This window comes from Haliotis rufescens, unplaced genomic scaffold (assembly GCF_023055435.1).
Source record: "Haliotis rufescens isolate VD_foot unplaced genomic scaffold, xgHalRufe1.0.p SCAF_59, whole genome shotgun sequence".
In the NCBI taxonomy this organism is placed as follows: domain Eukaryota; kingdom Metazoa; phylum Mollusca; class Gastropoda; order Lepetellida; family Haliotidae; genus Haliotis; species Haliotis rufescens.
Window position 1 is genome coordinate 1,138,609 of NW_025964323.1, and position 7,467 is coordinate 1,146,075.

Genomic DNA, 7,467 nt, shown 5'->3' on the forward strand with positions numbered 1-7,467 from the left:
GTACCTAGAGAATACCTGGTTGTACCAAGAGAATACCTGGTTGTACCTAGAGCATACCTGGTTGTACCTAGAGAATATCTGGTTGCACCTTGAGTATACCTGGTTGCACAATGAGAATACTTTGTACACAGAGCATGTTGTACCTAGAGAATATCTGGTTGCACCTTGAGAATACTTTGTACCCAGAGAATACGTGGTTGTACCTAGTGAATACTTGGTTGTACCTAGAAAATATCTGGTTGTACCTAGAGAATACTTGGTTGTACCTCAGGAACACCTGACTCTACCTTGGGAGTACAATGACTGTGTCTAGGGTTTGTCTGGTTGTATCCCCATGGTAACTAGTTATACCTGGGACATATATGGATGTATGTACACCTGTCAAAGCGATTCCTCATCAAGTCCTGACATAACACTGCTAATATCAGTGGCTACATGAACTGCGGAAGTTCTCTCCTCCATGTCGACTTTCATGTGGACTGGTGATGTGTTCGTTGCTATATATCAAATGGTGGTTGAGAAAATATAGCATGTGTGATCTCAATAACACCGAAGGGCAAGTTGAACTATACTCCTCACAAAAAGTTAAGCAACAAATCTATTATGTGTCAGTCCATGTTCATATATTCCAATACCTAAAAACTGACTAAAGCAATACAAAGAAAGAGCACAAACACACGTTGTCCTCAAAGGGAAAAATGTGCTGCACTGAAAGATGAAAAGATGTACCATTCCAACAATCTGAGCAACCTCAGATGGCGTTAAGTGACGCCTAGCCATGTCTAAAGTGTTAATGTTGACAAATTGCCCTTGCTGGCAGTTTTTAAGCGATCAGGGTGCATGGGTGAAGTGTGTAAAACATGCATGTCGTGCATTTTGCATGTGTGTTTTGAGGGGGGTTGTGTTCAGGCGATGTTATCAGTGTTATCAGGAAAATCTACATGGAAAAGGCTTTAAGTCGAGTATTCGTTGGTAATTCTGCCTGAATTTGTTCTCAATGGATGGCATTCAACACTGATGAGAATGTTGCAGGGAAAATAATACTTGTTGCTTAACTTTTTGTGAGGAGTATACATACACCAAGACAGATGGGGTGGGATGGCTGGGTGATGACTGCACGATCCCATCAATGAGTCTTTGAATGTTGCCTAACTCCTAGTCAGCAATGCCCCATCAAAACTGCCAAGCAAAAGAATGTATACACTTAAAAACTGGATTTAGGTGAGGTGAAATGGGGTTTAACGTCGCGTCCAAGATTATTGCACTTATATAGGGACGTGCATGCACGTGTGTGTGTGTGTGTGTGGCTGCTTGTACTAGTCCGGACTGATGCCGATTTATAGTGCTAGCTCACTGAGATACCATGCCGCAGTTTAACATGAATACCCCACTCAGACACAGTATACTGACTCCGAGCCGACCAGTCCTTGTTTTAGCCACTTAATGCCGAGCGCCAGACAGGGTAACAACAAGTACCATCTTTTAACGTCTTTTGGTATGACGCGGCCGGGGATCGAACCCCGGACCTTCCGCTCTCCGGGCGGACGCTCTACCACAAGACCACGGAGGCGGAAAAACTGGATTTAAGCAAAAACATTCAATTGTTATCAAAACGTTACTACGCTAAAAACAGTTGCCGAAACACTGCAAACATAGCCTTGATACCCGCATCAAATACATACATACAAATTACTATTTCTCGGTTTGTTTCATTTTAAGCCACCATCAAACATGGGTGAATACTTTCTTTTGCCCGGCAGTTTATAAGCATCGACCTTTGTAAATATTCGAGCGTCGCTTGGCAGACAAGTGGTTGGCTGTAAGAGCTGGGAGATCCACGTCATTAGGTTCCACGTTGGGCCATCTAATCCTTATTTGTCAGTTCTGATGACAGACGGGAGCACGGGTGGCCCAGTCGTCTTAGGCGACGCGATTCGCTCACTGTGGAGAGTTGTGTCCCTTGGGCACGCCAGAAACCTATGATTGTGGGTTCGAATTCCGGTTCGCCCCGATTGGGTTTCTAGGTTTGTCAGCACCATACCCGTGCTCATGGGTTTCACCGAAGTGGTAAACGTCTCAGACCTGCATCACTTCGGGCTTTCCTCCCACATTAAGCTGACACGCCGCGAAATAACTGTAATACTATTAAAAGCGGTGTTAAACCCAACTCACTCACTCACTCACTTGCTCTTATGACTGACACGGGGCATCTGTTCTGACATGGAATCTCCACAGCACTATCCACGGAATAACCCACTTATACGATTATTTTCTGCTAGAGATCAGTAAAAATTAACATATATCTGTATTCCACGATTATTTTATTTAGGGATTTCCAACAAGAAACAAGACACTATGTACAATTTGATAACACAGGTAGTGATTCGACAACTCGCATGTACATTGCAGATCAGAATGCGATAACACCTTATAATCATCCGCTCGTGTACATAGAACCGTGAAGATTCCGGGGTAGAATAGGTCTTCAGCAACCCATGCTTGCCGTAAAAGGTGACTAACGGGATCGGGTGGTCAGGCTCGCTGACTTGGTTGATGCATGTCATCGATCCATCGATCATGATATTAATCACTGGATTGTCTGGTCCAGACTCGATTATTTACAGACCGCCGTCATATAGCTGGAATATTGCTGAGTGCGGCGTTAAACAACAAACCAACCAACGAACGTGATCAAGTGGTTACTGACATTGACAGACAGGGTAAGGAAAGTAAACACTGTACACTAACACTGCATTTCACAGACTAAGTAGTCGAGGAAGGAGCAATCCAGTGGTCCATACCATGAGCAACGATCCACAAAATTCACATTTGTGTCGGCTTTTGCGACAACCGTACAACCGTTGCAGTTTAGGCTGTCTCGTATCAGATCATCCATGACAACAACACAAAAATCCACAATATGAACTATTTTAACAGGATTTCAAATATGCGTAAACATGCCATGTTTGGAAATTAGATGAATGTTCATTTAATAATTGACACAATCATATAAACAGTAATGTTAGTTTGGTTCTGTCCAAACATTGGTAATATTGTGGTCATGCTCTAAAATATATATAGGCAATATCTCTCTACAAATGTCCATGCATGAATATATAAAAACACTGTATGGAAAAAAACTCGAAATACCATTGTGTATTATCAGTGGTCGGAACGGTAACCCTGCACGCTCACTGAAATAACCTTTATCATATACACAATGTATTTAACAATATATTACTATTCATAAATAAAACTAATAAGCAACATATTTCAGCACCGCCATATTAAACGCAACCACACGACACGCTTCGTTCTCTATCAATACGTCACATCTCGCAAATAAATTCAATTATTTGCAGGTTAAACGACCCACACCATAATTGTGATGTATAGATGCTGGGGTTATCATATGGAGTGTAATATTCAATGTGTCAATATTAGTCTTATAAAAAACATTTAACACAAAAAGGATGATTTAAAAAAAAACAGCTTTTAATTTCGTTCCCTTGGTTATATTAATCGAAATTAGAAAACAAAATTTGTGAAAAACAACTTACCTCGAAGTAGTGTAGCATGTCACATGTACATAGGTTGTCGTGACTAAATGTATCGCTCTTGTATTTCACTTTGGCTATGCATCTATATGAATTATTTATGGATATACTCACTGCATGCTGGAGACAATAATTTTGATGCCCCACATTTGAATTACAGTATATGCATGCACATCACATAAATACAAGTAATACGAAATGAATGAGATAGAGAATAATATATATAACGATCGTGATGAACATAACTATATCGGCCTATTTTGCTCCTGTGGTGATTCTAGTGCAGCATACCCAATGCCGACCGTCATGAGAGTCTATTTGACCTGGCTTGATTGTGTGTCATCATGACCCAAGTGGTCGGGGTACGCTGATGCCACACAATCTAGCCAGGTTGTGTGTCTTCATCGTACCCCGATTGCCCGTTTGTGTGTCATCACCGTGTCCCAACGGTTTGTGTGTGTGTAATCATAGTGGTCCAACGGCTTGATTGTGTGTCATCAAAGTGTCCCAACGGTTTGTTTGTGTGTCATCAAAGTGTCACAAAGGTTTGTTTATGTGTCATCATAGTGTTCCAACGGTTTGTTTATGTGTCATCATAGTGTCCCAACGGCTTGTTTGTGTGTCATCATCGTGTCCCAACGGTTTGTTTGTGTGTCATCATAGTGTCCCAACGGTTTGTTTGTGTGTCATCATCGTGTTCCAACGGTTTGTTTATGTGTCATCATAGTGTCCCAACGGCTTGTTTGTGTGTCATCATAGTGTTCCAACGGTTTGTTTGTGTGTCATCATAGTGTCCCAACGGGTTGTTTGTGTGTCATCATCGTGTCCCAACGGCTTGATTGTGTGTCATCATCGTGTCCCAACGGCTTGTTTGTGTGTCATCATAGTGTCCCAACGGCTTGATTGTGTGTCATCATAGTGTCCCAACGGCTTGATTGTGTGTCATAATAGTGTCCCAACGGCTTGTTTGTGTGTCATCATAGTGTCCCAACGGCTTGATTGTGTGTCATCATCGTGTCCCAACGGCTTGATTGTGTGTCATCATCGTGTCCCAAAGGTTTTGTTTGTGTGTCATCATCGTGTCCCAACGGCTTGATTGTGTGTCATCATAGTGTTCCAACGGCTTGATTGTGTGTCATCATAGTGTCTTAACGGTTTGTTTGTGTGTCATCATCGTGTCGTAAAGGTTTTGTTTGTGTGTCATCATCGTGTCCCAACGGCTTGATTGTGTGTCATCATCGTGTCCCAACGGTTTGTTTGTGTGTCATCATCGTGTCCCCAAGGTTTGTTTGTGTGTCATCATCGTGTCCCCAAGGTTGCTTGATTGTGTATCATCGTGGCCTGGTGGCTTGATTGTGTGTCATCGTGCCCCGGTGGCTTGATTGTGTGTCATCATAGTGTCCCAATGGCTTGATTGTGTGTCAACGTGCACCGGTGGCTTGATTGTGTGTCATCGTGCCTCGGTGGCTTGATTGTGTGTCATCGTGCCCCGGTGGCTTGATTGTGTGTCATCATAGTGTCCCAATGGCTTGATTGTGTGTCATCGTGCACCGGTGGCTTGATTGTGTGTCATCGTGCCCCGGTGGCTTGATTGTGTGTCATCATGCCCCGGTGGCTTGATTGTGTGTCATCATAGTGTCCCAATGGCTTGATTGTGTGTCATCATGCCCCGGTGGCTTGATTGTGTGTCATCATGCCCCGATGGCTTGATTGTGTGTCATCATGCCTCGGTGGCTTGATTGTGTGTCATCGTGCCCCGGTGGCTTGATTGTGTGTCATCGTGCCCCGGTGGCTTGATTGTGTACCCCCAATGTGCCCGACGGATTGATTGTCTGTCCCCAAGGTTCCTCCATGTCCCAACTTCTGGTGTTTCTAGATCTGGTTCAGACTCACTGATTTGATATATATACTCAACAACAAAAGTTCCTGCGACACCAATATTTTAGTGTATTTTTCAAACAAGTAAAGTTTGGTTTTCAATACTGTAGTACATGTATGGAATCAAGTCACTAAAACGCAACTGCTACAGAAAAGCATGCATTCCATGCAAAAGTTGACTTTTATGCAAGCCCCATGCATTTCACTACCCAAGAATGGGTATAAAAACATGTGCGTTAACGGAATTCCATATGCATTGTTTAGCATCGTGCTGACAACAACCACTCAGAAAAAAACCAAAATTACGCAAATTTTCAACATTACGAAATGCCACGCCTGTCCGAAAATGAGCGTCTGTGAGCCATTGGTATGCTTGAAGCAGGATCGAGTCAACGTGATGTTGCAAGACAATTTAACGTCCAAAGAAACACCATTTGGTGTTTATGGCAACGTTAGCAACAGACGAATGCAGTCAGAGACCATCCTCGGAGTGACAGGCCACGCGTAACCAATAATCGACAAGACAACTGGATTCGAACAACACACCTACGAAATCGATTCCAGACAGCAACAGTGAATGCAAGAAGTATCCCTGGCCTTCGACGAATCTCTTCACAAACCGTACGTCGTCGCCTCAGCAGTGCAGGGATTGTCGCCAGAAGACCCACCAGACGTCCCATTTTGACAGGAAACCACCGTCAAGCACGTCTACAGTGGTGCAGACAGCGTCTATGCTGGACGGCCATGCAGTGGGGACAACTTCTATTCACTGACGAGTCTCGTTTTCACCTCAGCCACAGCGATGGACAGATTCGAGTGTACCGACGTCGAGGTGAACGTTACGTCAATCATTGTGTCATGGAAGAAGATCGGTTCGGGGGCGGCAGTGTTATTGTATGGGGTGGGATTACAGCAAGACAGCTAGAGGACCCGTTTGATGGTGGTAGAGGGAAATCTCGATGGACAGCCCTGTTGTTCTACCGTTTTTGCGTCGTCGTGGCCCAGGCATTACCTTTCAACATGACAACGCCCGGCCTCATATTGCTCGACTTGTAATGTCATTCCCTGCCCGGCTCGCTCCCCTGATCTCTCACCAATCGAGCACATGTGGGATGAGATGGATCGGCGCCTTCGAAGTCAACCACGTGATCCACAGACACTCCAGGAACTTCGAAACATGCTCCAGCAGATATGGACAGATATCCCACAGGACCTTGTGCGACGCCTAGTCCATTCTATGAGACGAAGATGTGTTGCCTGCATCGCAACCAGAGGTGGACACACACGCTATTGATTTGTAAATTGACATTTTGGCATGTTCATGGTTTTTTTTAATGAAATCTTACATTTTCTGAAGTCAGTATGGCAAATTAAACCATTTGAACACTTACAGGAGTCTTTTATCTGTTGCAAACCGAAATTGTTTCAGATTTGGTAACTTTGCATTAAATCTTATTCAATGTCACAGGAACTTTTGTTGTTCAGTATAGTAGGAATATTGCAGGCGACAGTTGACTCACTCACCGAATCTGACTGATAATTCAGATCTTCAGTTAAAAATTAATAATGCCACCATGACCCGCGCGAGGAAATATCAAACACGGCCATTCAAAGAACGTTTACAAGAACATACAGCACATTAAGATTACCACATTACGTTTGGTCAAAATTGTTGTGCATCTGAAACCAGGGCCCACATGCACAAAGCGATCTCAGCGCTAAGACTATCGTACGCCAGTGTTAAAGTATGGGAGTTACGATCATCTTAGCGCTAAGGTCGCTTTGTGCAGTGGGCCCTGGTCTGGACATAAAGAAGGTTAAATCAGGTGACAAAATAGAAGGTCTAAGAACAAGCATAGTCGCCTCTCACAACAAGCATAGATTGCTGAATACCTATTCTACCCCGGATCTACACGGTATGTTTATGTCATGATATCTGGAACATGCGTAAACATGTCACGAATGTAATACTATAATGATCAGGGCCCCGTTCAACTAAGCGATCTCAGCCCTACGCCTGTCGTAAGTCGAT